Consider the following 14,938-nt stretch of genomic DNA (forward strand, 5'->3'; position numbering starts at 1 on the left):
CCACTGACACTGAGTGGATTGCAATGCCTAACGAAAGGGGGAGAACAGTTCTCAATTTTTATGGACTCCATTTTCCTTAACTACAAAATAATATGCTGAAATGTAGACCATGCCTAAGGCCCCTTCTTTGAATGTACGCATGTAATCAGAGCATCATAAGTACTCTTTTCCACCTTCTTCTCAAATGTCTGTTTGATGTTATTTTTATGCTTAGTGTCACTAATATGATTATTAACCAATATTTATTAAGTGTTTACTCTACACTTAGGTGTTTTATATAGATTCTCTCATTTAATCCTAGTAATCACCTTATTTCATGGATCAGAAAATAGAGGCTCTAGAATGTTAATTAACTTGCCCAAGCTCAAATATGTAAGAAGCACATGACAAATTAAAATGTAAGTCTTTATGACTCCAAAGCCAGTACACTTTCTCTCCCTAATAAATTATTTTTCTTATTTGAATGCCTTCTATTTTAACTCCTGACCATAAAATTTGCCTCACCTCAAAACTGAGGAACATTTCTAGTACCTCATAGTATCACCTGTCAAGATTTGTGTGTCTGTGCTTATGTTCTGTTTTAATTTTATGTCATAAATCTATCTGCGACATAAAAATCTAGTTCAAACCAATTGTAATACAGAATAGCCCTGGGGTCTAATCAATAAAGACCATATGCACCAAAAGAGAAGAATAAAAATATATTAACAACTTGGTATAATGAAAGAAATCCAGCCTATTCTAATTAAATAGACCCATGGTTATTTTTCTTGCATAGAAACTGAGACATCACGTAAAAGGATGTTATACCCATTTTCTTCAAAATTTAAAAAAAAAAAAGTCTCTTTCCCATACTTTCATTTCTTATATTCCTCCAATTTAAGCTTCTTATTTAAGGATTAATCTATATGTGAGCACCTGTGTAGCTCAATTGGATAAACTTCCAAGTTGTGGTTTTGACTCAGGTCATGATCTTAAGGTTGTGAGATTGAGCCCTGCATCAGGCTCTGCCTCAGCACAGAGTCTGCTTCAGATTCTCTCTCCCACCAGCTCATGCTCTCTCTCCCAAATAAATAAATAGAGAAGTGAATAAATCTAAATTGAATCTAAATCTGTTTTGAATTTATTTGAATTTTGGCCATCAGGGCAATAAGCTCCTTAAATTTCTTCTCAACCTATGTGCTTATCCCTCCTTTTACTTTTCCTAAATTTATTTTTATTAAGTTTCAAGAAGTACACTCCTTGCTCTCCCTCTTCCTTAAATGGGTTTGTAGTTTTCAATCACTTTTGAGCCTTTATGCAATGATTACTGTGCACTAATCTGCTTTAGATGGTAGCCTCAGTAGTTCACTTCCTTTGATATTTTCTGCTATTCTTCCCTGTGCTTTTCAGGATTCTATTGAGTCTTTCTCGAGGTATAGTGACTACAATTTCAAGCAGTACCTTAGGTGATAAGTCCCAGGATCTTGTATGATTAGATTTTTTTGTTGTTGTTTCTAATGCCTTTTTATATTATAGTTAACATTCTGTTGGACTTTTTAATCACAGCAATGTACTGAATTTGATTTTTAACAGAATTTAATAACTCTGGACTATCATTATGGGCCCAAGATTCTATAAATCTAGTTTGGATTGTTTTATTCTCAAAATTTTAAATTGCATTTGTTTATGTTGAACTACTTTTTTGTCATCTTACTATTCACTTGTTTATTTTTATAAGAACTTTCTGGGGCACCTGGGTGGCACAGTCGATTAAATGTCTGACTCTCCATTTCAGCTCAGGGCAATGATCTCAGTGCTGTGAGATTGAGCCCCATATAGGGCTCCACATTCTATGCAAAATTTGCTTGGGATTCTTCCTCCTCCTCTTTCTGCCCCTTGTGTTCATGCTTTCTCTCTCTCTGTGATTGTCTCTCTCTCTCTCTCAAGTAAATAAATAAATCTTTTTAAAAAAATAAGAAAATAAGAACTTCCTGAAATGTACACCTATTACTTACCTGGTTGCAATCTATTGGATAAAACCCTCCCAACAGATCATGTTAAATCACTATGTGAGATTATCTCTAGGTCTTAAATATCAGCAAAATTTATTTAATTCTCCAAACCTTTAAATTCTCAAATACAAGATGCTCAAGGAAACAAAGACAGTTAAGTGTGATGCAAGCCAAATTTGCAGCATGCCTCTTTTGTTTCAGTTTATATACAAATGGAATTTGGAAACGAGCAGCTCTAGTAACTATCAAATAATTCCCAATCCCAAACTTGGTCCAAGAGCTTGAGAGCATAATGTTATTAAAGGTTTATGAATCAGCTTAGACTTTTCTCCACACTGACCCCTACTTACCCTCTGCCCTTTACTTCTGGGCAAAGATAAATTCTGCTTTTCACATAACATTTTATTATTTGTAATAACAACAATATTGTCACAAAATATTAAATCACAAGCAGCTAGGGTTATTTTCACATTTGGCCCTACAGCTTATTAGCAAAGGGGGGGAAAAAAGCAACTTAAACGAAGTAAACACTGATACTGAAAAATTAATTTGAAATAATCACACTTTTCATTTACAAAGGTCTTTAGATTTTATAAAATACTTTCAAAAATATGATCACAGGTTAGTTCAGAACACAGACAGCCTCAGTGTAAAAGCTGGCTTGCAGGTTATGTTGTGTGGCTCTGGGCAAATTATTAATATGTTCCAGTTTCCTCATCTATAAAGTAACTCGATGGTAACTATACAGATCTCAGAAGATTATCCAGAAGATTCAGTGAGTTAATGTTTCTAATATGCTTAGGATAGTGTCTGACATATGGAGAGTACCATGTAATTATGGGGGGGAAAAATGAAACTAAAGGAATACTACTTGTCTTCACACTTTGAGGTAGATGTTCTTGCTTTTCCAAAGCTAAGAATTTGTAGCTTCAGGAGATAAAGGACTGGCCCAAGCTCATACAACTATTAAGGATTATAACTATGATTCAAATCCGGCTATTGTAGCTCCGATTCTAGCTTCTCTCTCCTCACAGACATTAAATTCTGTAAATTAAATCTTAACATTATGCCTATCTAATCACTGATTTCATTTATGCATTATGCAGCCAGTAATTGTGATACACAGTTTCTGTATAATGAGGTACCTTTATCCAGCAACCCTCCATAAACATTTTAGCAAGTACAAGAATCACATACATTCATTGCATTATAGACTTCACATCCGGGTTCTGAACCCACTTCATCAGCAACACTTAAAAACTGTTCTCGGACAAGATCTCCACTAATGAGAGCCTAGAAGACAGTTAAAAGTCAGTATTATTATAGCTGTACCTTTTATGGTCTGGAAAAAAAATGAAGACTGGCTACTGAAGGTCATTCTACAATCATTCCAGAATAACCTCTACACATCAACAGTCAGACTCTTTTCTACAGCAGCGGTCTTAACAAGCATGGCTGTTCTGGTCTCATTACCAGGCATTTATTTTGATTTCCAGTGTGCCAAGTGCCGTGCTAGGGTCTCAGGAAATGGGAAAGATGCAACCTGTTCTCAAGAGGCTCACAGTCTAGAGATAGAAATATATGCATATTTATGGAATTACAGTGGAATATAATTTCTTGAATATTGGAGATAACGATCCAGATACCAAATTGTTTTGCAGTCATTAACCCTGATTATGAATGTATACAGGATTTAAGGGAAACTTCTGCTTTTTAAATTTATATATGCCTCTCTTCTTTTTTTGCACTTTTTGAAAGAGAGAATGTATTACTTTTATAATTTGAACACCTTTAAGGTGCAAAGATGAACATTAAGACTAAATCTAATACAAAAAGGAAAAAGATGGGAAGACGTATGTATAAAGGATAGATAGAACAGCAAGGAGGAACTGTTTGACTCTGTCTCTGCACATTGGAAAGAGTAGGGAGCATTCTGGAAGGCTTTACTGAGAACGTGATGCCCATGTATGTTTGTAAGAATTTCGGTTGTTTATGAGGCAATTGATATGGGGAAGCTATTTCAGGTTTTGGGAGAAACATGTGCAGAGTTGCTGAGGAATGATGCCATGTGGGATGGACAGGGAATGATCATTGTTTTCTCTTTAGTAATGTCATAAAATGTCACAGAGGGACTGGTGATGACAGCTGCAGAAGTAGGCAGCCCCCAAATCTTGTGGAGTCTAGGTAACCTGCTCGTATTGTATTGTTACATTCTAAAGGATTTTAAACAGAGAGCTCTCATGACCAACTTTATGCTTCCTGCTGGTTGCTTTTAGATCAATTCCTAGGTTCCACCCAATCATTCAGTAATATCAAACATCTACAAAGATGTAGGCACTGTTCTGTGTACTAGCGATATACCAGAGAGCAAAAGAGCCAAAAATCCAGTAGCATGCTAAAGGCAGCTTGCACCTGTTTGTGAGAGCTTATTTTTGCATTTTGAGCCATTTTTCAAGCTGCTCACTAAAACTTGGTAGATTGAAATGGGAATGTTGAGAATTTTATACCACAGATTCCGGCTTATGTTACAAATCAGGCCTCTCCCCCGTGCTGCCCCCAAGATTGTTAAATATGCATTGGCCCACCACTGCAGAAATTTCAACTTTCATGGGGTTTGCATTTAATACAAATATGTAATTACATCTCTTATACTGTATAGAAACTATTCTCTATAAACTATATTACATATAGTTTCTATTTTATATGAAAGGTGCTTTTGAGAAAAAAATAGAACAGGGCACTATTGGTCAAAGGAAGACTTGTGGAGGGTGAAGAAGTAAACCACTCTGTCTGTGCAGGGTCCTGAGATGGGAGCGCGCCTGGTGTAACCAGGAGAGTGAGGTACCTAGTGCAGCTGGGACAGGGCCAATGAGGAAAGGAGCACTGAGGATCACTGGGAAATGTGAGCATGAGAACAGGAAACCCCCTTCTTGTACAGATTTTTCCTTTTAGGCTGCATGAAATGGTTTCTCTACAAGGACTGTCATTTGATACTTCTCCTGACCATCCAAACTCTAGTTGCATGGTTTTGTAATTAACAACTGAACTTTACAAAACTTTATTATACCCAATGACGGAATGTAATGTTGGTTTTATGTTCTGAACAAACCTGCCTGTAAAAATGCTTGACCTTCCTGATTTGCTCACACAAAGCTGATTCTCATCATATCCAAATGGTGCAAGTGAAAACCTAGCCAATAAAGAAAAGGGGTCAATAGTCCTTACCAGGCAAACACCCGTCCCCTCTCCAAGACTCCCACAGGGCCCTGCAGCTCCCGGCTGGATAGAGCCTACACATGATAGAGCCTCTACACATGTTCGTCCGTGACCAAATCCAGCAAAATCTTCCCTGACTAAATGGGAGACAAAGCCATTAATGCCTCCCCTTTCATTTTTCACAGATATGCATCTCCCTTTCATTTTTCACAAAGCCTAGGTGATAGGTTTTCCTTTTACACCAATTCTCAGCAAATTGCAATGGAATAAGTCTTTATTTATGCACATTGATCTTTTAAGTGGCAAATTCATAGAGATCAGAGGCTGTTTCACTGATTTTGAGAATGGTATAAGATTGTCAGGAGCAAGAAACAATTTAATAAGTATTACGATGTTGATGATGCCGACGGTGATTGAGCAAGCATCACAAATACATAGTGAAATTAATTTTAAGCCTGGTTAGCAGATGACTTTTTTTTCTCATTTTCACAAAAGAATGAGCTGAGAATGACTCAGAAGCAGGAGGTGTGGTGTAAGCTAGCACATAGTCAACACATAGAACCAGAGAGAAGGAAAGGGCATGTGCTAACCCAAAGAATCACAGTGTGCAGACTTCTTGAAAGTGTGGCGAGCAGCTAGTTCTACCTCTAGTTTTGCATCTGCCACACCATAAGAGTGACAAGGGAAACCTGACCTTGGATAAAGAAGGAAACTAAAATGTACTTTATGAATTATGCAAGAGTTTATTAAACAAAACGTTTCCGGGTCCCTGAAAACTCGGCAGTGTTCTGCACAGGCCATCATGATAATGTAACGGTAATTCTTAAGGACCTCAAATATACAGCCACTTTACACTTAGTAGTATGATAATGAAAATATTTTAAAGCATTATTCAGTCATGAAAATAATTTTGGTAACTACAAGGCACTCTTGGGGTGTCTTCTTTTCATCTTATTTCTGAGAATGAATGGATAAGCTGAATAAACTTGAACCATTTTTATTCCAGTCAACAGTGTCTTATTTAACAAGCTAACTTTTCATTATTTACCATTTAGTTCATGGGCTCTCCAATGTGAATGCAAGCTTGATGATGAAGACATAGGTGTAGTATATTTCCAAGACACAAACAGCTCATTGGCATTCTTTGCAAATTCTGAACCATTTAATAAATAGATGAAACAGTTAACAAATGTGTTTGGGGACTTCTTGAGGTGCAAATTATTGATAACAGGCCACATCAATAGAATGAATATATGCCACTTTCTCTTCACTCTGTTTCAATTCTTTGATAGGTGTCGCAGCAGTCAATACGGTAAGACTCAGCACTCACCAAATTTGTATTTGGTCCAAACGTTGAAAAATAATACCTCCTACATGTCTCTTATAGGAGCATGTATAATAAAAGCAAGTATCCATTTCCAGTTATACTGTAGATGCCATATGTTCTTCATTTTTAAGTACAAGATATTTAAGTACAAAATATTACATAAGAGTAATATTTTAAAATCTAGTTATGTTCATTGTACTTGCCTGCATTGACACACTAGGATGGCAACTGTCTTCTAAATTTGTGTGCAAATAATAAAGAAAGGAAGGAAAATGAGTAGCTTTTTCAAATGTGTAAGATACTCCCTTAAAATAACTTAGAGAATTCAAGCAGTGCTTGAACTGGTTAATTAATCTAGTGAAAAATCAAAAAACTGGGAAAATATCACATGAGAGAGATTTTATTTTCCTAAAGACATAGTCTCCAAAGAACTTACAAACTGTCAAATCTCACAGAAAACTAGGAGTAAGTTTTATGTTTATGAAAAAAATCAGCCACTTCTAACCTATGTTTCTTAAATGGAATTTTTTCTTTAACAATGTGTTGTTGTTGTTGTTTTCTTTCTGGAGTTTTCAGGTGGCAAAAGCTAAAATATCTCCAGAATACACCGGGACTTCAAATAATTATAAAAGCCAATATCATTGTCTAGTTCTACTCTCTGTATCTAAACAGTGATGGCTTTGTAATAGTTAAAATTCTATCCATTTAATATCACTAATTATTTTCTCTCTGCAGCTTTGATGGGTTAGTTATAGCCTGGAATAAAAAACACTGTGGTAAGGACAACTGTACAGCAAGGTTAAGTGCCTTCTTGTCTTCAGTACCAATAATTACCTTTAAACAAAAAAAGGCTGTTTTCAGATTTGACAGTTAATTTACTAATGAGTATGTGGACCCAATTTATAATAAAGTAATATTGACCAGAAATAATCCTACATTGGTACTCATCTGAATTATTTTATTGTTCATGTCCTCTATTAAATAAATTGGAAAGGATTAATTTTGCAAGATGGGATTGTCAGAGACTGCTGCATAAACTAGATGCATGTCAGCACTAAATTTAATTATTGATCACAATACAATAGTGCTGAGTGTTCCAATCCCCAAACAGCTTCCAGTAACTATCAGCAGATTCCAAATATAGAGACTGAAGTAAAAATTTGATTGCAGATGACTACATTTTTAATAAATAAATATTTCATCAGCACTAAATAAAAATTTAATTTTACAGTATTATTTAGATCATTCATTGAAACATGGAGCAAATGAACAGTGAATGAAGGTGACTTCCCCCAAGATACAAGTTTTATTTCAATGGTTTAATGGTTTCAGTATACATGGGACTATTTTGCTCCTTTCATTTTGGCAAAGAATTAAAAGTTGTAAGTAGAAGGCCATTTAGAACATACATCCATGTTGCTGAAAAACATAAAGTGGCATCTGACTGGCTTGGGTTCTTATCTAGAATTCTGGACCATGGTCGTCTACTATGCATTAAGGAATGGTATGGGATGAAAAGAAGTATTGGGATATAACTTGAACTTTGGCAATTTAAAACTAGTTGACAATTAAGAAATTCATTATGTTAAATTGGCTATAAAGTATGAGATAAATAAATAAGATTTTTTAAAGTTGTCTGCATACATGAACTGGTTGTATTATTGAACAGACTTTACTAGTCACAGTGGACATTCACCTTAACTGATAAATCATTTCAACATAATGTAAAATGTTCCTTAACTTAAGCAACCAAACAGATTCACAGTTGCTTTTGCTAGGGTTATGGTTAAAGACTCAATAAGTATATATGGAGATATAATATATATAAGAACTGAATTAGACAATAAGTTCTCCTACCAAGAAAATAGATATGATCTTATTTCCAGGGCTGCTCTCTATGAAAACTCAAATATTCAGTGTATTCAAGATTTTATTAGATAACCATAAAAATTTTATTTCAAATGAGAAAATAAAAAGATATATTAGCATTGAAAATACAGTTTGTATGACTTAGAATATTTATTGTATGGCTAGTATTCAAATAAAAACATAAAAATATTTAATAGTATATGAAATATATTGTGAGAATAGAAGTCATTTTATTTTAAATCAGAAAAAAAAAAAGCAGCAACATTGCCCTACTAAATAAATCTTAATGGACAGAAAGATACTTATAACTTTTATCAAGAATTTATAGAGTGGAATTCATGCAAATGTTGATTAGATCATTTGACTTATTCAACCTATTTTTAATTTGATATAAAACTTTGAAAATTAATACACTGTTTTAATTTTGATAAGCATTGGTAAGGGAGAAAGTCATCATTGTTCTAATAAATTTTTAACATGTATCTTGACAATTTTTCAATTTCCTCTGACCTTTTGAACAATAGCTCAACACATAATTCTGTACTCTAAAATTCATCAGTTTGGTTTGAAGTAGAATTTATTCTTCTCTATCTCAAATTCGAATCCAGTTATTCATTTTTTGTATTACTGTAATAAATTAGTAAATTAAAAATAAAAAGCTTAGATCCATCTCAGAAGTTACTCATTTATGTGACAGCACAGTACATTAAAAAAAAGTCCGGGCTCCAGGGGACAAGCAGAGGGTGGTTGGTTCAAAACCCAATCAGCCACTGAAAGCAATATCATCTCAGCAATCCATTTAACTCCTTTGAGTCTCAAATACTTATCTCAATTTTTTAAAATGACTTTTAGGGCACCTGGGTAGCTCAGTGGGTTAAAGCCTCTGCCTTCGACTCAGGTCACGATCCCAGGGTCCTGGAATCCAGGATCACATCAGGCTCTCTGCTCAGTGGGGAGCCTGCTTTCCCCTCTCTCTCTGCCTGCCTCTCTGCCTACTTGTGATCTCTCTCTCTCTCTCTCTCTCTGTCAAATAAATAAATAAAATCAGTAGAGTAAATGCATCTCATACATATATGCCACACCCCATACCATACATATTATGCACATGTTACCATATCATTGAGAAGTTTGATGGTACTGCAACACTTTTAAAATTCTAAATACATCAAATAATATTAGGTTCATTAAGTATAATAAACATCTATTTTAAAACTTTACCCAAAAGTAAAACACAAAATTGTTTGGTATAAGGTGGGACTATTTATAGTTCAAGCAACAGAAAATCCAAATTAAACTGACTTAAGCAAGGAAGGCTCTTCATTGATTAATGTAGCTAAGAAGAATAGAAAGGAAAGCGGTCTTCAGACACAGTCCAATAAAGGCTCTAAGTTCACTTGTCTGCAAGTCTCCTGCCTTGGCCCATTTCTAAATATTAGCTTTATCTTCACCTCTCATCCTCTCAAGATGGCACAATATTTGCCTCCTTTTCCATCTCTAAGACAATAGAGCAAGGACCTACAAATCAGATCCACAGGAGAAAGCTAGATCAGCACCCGTTTTTGTATGGCCCAGAAGCTAAAAATAGCTTTAACATTTTTAAGTCGTTGGGGGGGGGGATCACAAGAAGAGTAATATTTTGTAGCACGTGAAAATTATATGAAATTTAAATTTTTACAATGTCCATAAATAAAAATTTATCATAACAGAACCATCTCATTCATATACTAATCATCTGTGGCTGCTTCTTCATTATAATGTCAGGCAGAATTGAATAGCTTGCTCCAGGGATGGTATCAATGACCAACTACAGAGCAGACTTTCTGAGTTCAAATTTGAGAGACAACCATAAAATAATTCACAGCTAGGAAATGCCACAAACTGTCTAACCCATCAATGTAGATTTCCACCTTAAAATAACCACTTAGGCAAAGGGGATGGGATTACCTTAATTAGTTTAATCTATCTTTACTATTCAATATGGAAGCCACTATCCACTTCTGCAAGTGTGATGGAGGACTGATAGTTTTTTCATTTTATTGCATCTTAATTTTTATTTTAATTTAAATTCATAAATTTATAAATTCAGTATATTTTAAGTATATGTGGAGCAACATCAGTATGTAAATTTACATTTTTACTACAACCTTTTTGAAATTTAAACGTAGATCAAGTGTTTCAGATGACAATTAGCATCCAATTGAGGTGTGATGATAAGGTAAAGGACATACCAGATTTTGAGGATTTAGTACCAACAAAAGGATGTAAAACATTTCCTTAATACTTTTTAAAAAGATTTATTTATTTTAGAGAGAAACAGAAAGAATGAGGGGAGGGGCAGAGGGAGAGAATCTTCAAGCAGACCCCTGCCAACATAGGGCTCCACCTTTCAACCCATAAGATCACGACCTAAGCTAAAGTCAAGAATTGGTCACTTACACTGAGCCACCCAGGGGCCTCTTCATTAATATTTTTATATTGGTTACGTATTGAATTGTTAATTGTTTACATTTACTGAAAGCTAAATAAAACATAAAATTTATTTCATCTGTTTCTTTTTGCATTGTCAAATATGAATACCTAAACATTTATATAATGGCTTGCATTATATTTCTTTTGGACAGCACTAGCTTTAATCAATTTCTACCCCACCCAAAGGAAGATCTATGTGTTATCCACTGATGGGGTGGGGCTTAGATGTTAGAAAGCAATGAGCACATTCTACTATAAAAGTGACTGTTATAATGAATCAAGAATGCACTTAAAATGAATATTTTAATGTGTGATTCTTAGACATTACCTAAATTCTCAGAATCGGATAAAAACACATTGTCTAGTAAAAAACACAAGGCTAACTTACCCAATTTAAAGACTAAGAGGACAAGAAATTGTTTTCTGTTTCACAAATTAAATATAGTAGATACATGTATGAGGATGAGGGGAAGTGGCTGCAACAAAGGGTCCCAACATAGACTAGCTTTAAAAAAATAGAACTTGATTTCTTCTAACAAGGCTGTCAAAGACAGAGTGAAATGTTTCAGGATAGGGTAGGAGTTCTGCTCCTTTAGCTAGTCAGGGACCCCAAATCCTTCTCACAGTAGCCATGAAATTGCATCACTCAGAGATCCTGAAGCAAGAAGCATCGTTGACCAACAACTCCAGCTGTGACCCTCTAGATCAACCACCACAAAGGCCACATTTACCCCAGGATGCTGTCAACCAACAATTGTGTACAATTGAAGTACCAGCACAAGCCCTTTTCAACAGAGCATGGGTCTAACAGACAACGTTAGCAAGATGAATCTCTGTAACCTCAGCTGAAACTTTCTAATAATGTACCTGCCATCTCTCAGATGAAGTCTCACTTTCCCTGCCCAATCCTTATTCCTTCAGAATCCCTTTATCCTTCAGAAGGGCTTCCTCCAATAAATTTCTTGCGTATCTAATCCCCTCTCAGTGTATGCCTTCAAGAGGACCTGAGCTAACACATTTCTATTCTGCTCCTGTCCCCTCCCCTAGGCTGCGCCCTTGTCTGCGTGCTCAGACCTAGCTGACCACTCACACGCCAACCTGCAGGAAATGGGAAAAAGTCAAGGGAAGTTCTCATGCAATCATTTTACAGGGGGAAAACCTAGAAGTTGCCCAAATCCCTTCCATTCTTTTCCCACACAAAAACAGTCCTGTGATCACACCTAGAAGCAAGGAAGGGAAGAAAATCTAGTCTGATTAGGAGGAGGTGCCCTGCTAAAAATCTGGGGTTTCACTGTAGAAAATGAAAAGAGAAATATCAAAGTCTAGAGGACTAGACTGCCATTTAGAGACGTTTCCTTAGAAGATTTCGATTTGGGGAAGATTGTTTACTATTCTCCTAACAATCATAAATAAAGTACATGTTACTCTTTTTGGTACACACTGCTGTTCAGGGAAGAGAGATTATATTTTATGTGAGTCATTTGGAAAAAATCTCTTGAAATTATTAATAAAAAGTTCATAACATTTGGATATTGAATAAAATCAGCGGAAAATGTTAATCCTAAAATTATCCCTTTGACATCTCAATTCATAAATGATACTCACAATATCATCTCTAACATCGATTTAAAATAAATACTTCTGCTTTTGAACAGACTGTATTTACATTGCTCTTTCAGACCTAAAGGAGGTAACAACTCCCCATTCTCGCTCCCCCCAGACACCCCTACACACCATGTCTGTTTCCTTTATTAACAAACATGTTATACCCACGCTCCTATAAATTGTCCTTTCATTAAAAAGCCAACTCAAAAATGTCAGCTGAACGTGTGATATGATTCCCTGCAGGGATTCTAAATTGATAGAGTATGCAAGGTAAATGTAAAGGACTCATAAGGAGGAAGCCACAAACTTAACTGAAGTACAGACATTGTTCCAGATATGCTCTGTCTCTCTGCTTGTCTCCTCTCTCCTAATGCTGATCTCTGGGGACTGCACCACCTTGGTTCCCTTCCCTTTGGGGGTCCACCCAATGGGAGACAGTGGCAAAAATATACATACATATATACGTATGTACATACATATATACCTACATACATGGATGGTTGAGAGAGCCCTCAAGGTATTTCTTATCGCTATTCTCTCTTCTAGAGGTGGTAGACTGTTCCAGCTGAAGATTGTGGCTTCTATCAGGTAGCCCTGTTTTATGGCGATGGATTTCAGAGAGTTTTGGTAACTCTTGCCCCTCCTCACTCCTTCAAGCTAGGAACGATAATGATCCAGCATCGTTACTAGTATCAGGGTGCTTCACCATCCCTGCTTCTCTTCCATATCTTTGTAAATGGTCCCTTCAACACAACCTCCTCAATCCTCCTTTAGGGATGCTCTTTCCTGCAAGTTATCTAATGGATATAGACACAAAGGAGGTTTAAATACATGAAGACTCACCACTGTTTTGAATTTCAAAAAGGAATACTATGAAACACTATTTCCCCAAAATAACCTAGAGATTTACAAATAATTCCAGTGAAAAGCCCAGTTTTTATAATTTTTACCTTCACAGAATGAATCTAGGATATACCCCCAAATCCTCAAATGTTTGAGAATATTTTTGCAAGGTAATACTGATAGCAGAGGATTTCTGTCAAGAAATATTAACACTATGAGACAATGGTAATCAAAAAACTATGGTATTACATCAAAAACTGACAGATGGATAGTGGAAAAGAAAAAATTCTCTGCAAGCAGACTACTACAGAAAACGATTTTAAATAAGAATACCATCACAATAGCCAAACTATGGAAAGAACCTAGATGTCCATCAACAGATGAATGGATCAAGAAGATGTGGTATATATACACAATGGAATACTATGCAGCCATCAAAAGAAATGAAATCTTGCCATTTGCGACAACATGGATGGAACTAGAGTGTGTCATGCTTAGCGAAATAAGTCAAGCAGAGAAAGACAACTATCATATGATCTCCCTGATATGAGGAAGTGGCGATGCAACATGGGGGCTTAAGTGGGTAGGAGAAGAATCAATGAAACAAGATGGGATTGGGAGGGAGACAAACCATAAGTGACTCTTAATCTCACAAAACAAACTGAGGGTTGCTGGGGGGAGGGGGTTTGGGAGAAGGGGGTAGTATTATGGACATTGGGGAGGGTATGTGCTTTGGTGAGTGCTGTGAAGTGTGTAAACCTGGTGATTCACAGACCTGTACCCCTGGGGATAAAAATATATGTTTATAAAAAATAAAAAATTAAAAAAAAAAGAATACCATCACATATTAGGAAAGGGGGAATAGATCACATAGGATAATATTTAATTACTGAGGAATGAAAAGAAATTTAGATTCTCCTCTGAACACTTAAACCTAAATAAATTTCAGAAAGCAAAATAGATAAATGAAATCATTCAAAAGATGAAAGAATAAATTCCTAAGTAATGAAAGTCACCATAAATGAAAAAAAAAATAATGTTGACTACTTCTGACCCCTAAAAAGAATCCATAAACAAAAAGAGGATTAAAAAACTTAACATGGAAATAAGTAAGAAAAATATAAGTACAACTTGGAGAACAAAAAATGATGTGAGCACACCTTACACCAGTTAGAATGGCCAAAATTAGAAAGACAAGAAACAACATGTGTTGGAGGCCATGTGGAGAAAGGAGAACCCTCTTCCACTGTTGGTGGGAATGCAAGTTGGTGCAGCCTCTTTGGAGAACAGTGTAGAGATTCCTCAAGATATTAAAAATAGAGCTTCCCTATGACCCTGCAATTTGCACTCCTGGGTATTTACCCCAAAGATACAGATGTAGTGAAAACAAGGGCCATCCATACCCCAATGTTTATAGCAGCAATAGCCATGGTTGCCAAACTGTGGAAAGAACCAAGATGCCCTTGAACGGACGAATGGATAAGGAAGATGTGGTCCATATACACTATAGAGTATTATGCCTCCATCAGAAAGGACGAATGCCCAACTTTTGTAGCAACATGGACGGGACTGGAAGAGATTATGCTGAGTGAAATAAGTCAAGCAGAGAGAGTCA

This window comes from Mustela nigripes, chromosome 3, assembly GCF_022355385.1.
Source record: "Mustela nigripes isolate SB6536 chromosome 3, MUSNIG.SB6536, whole genome shotgun sequence".
Classification (NCBI taxonomy): Eukaryota; Metazoa; Chordata; class Mammalia; order Carnivora; family Mustelidae; genus Mustela; species Mustela nigripes.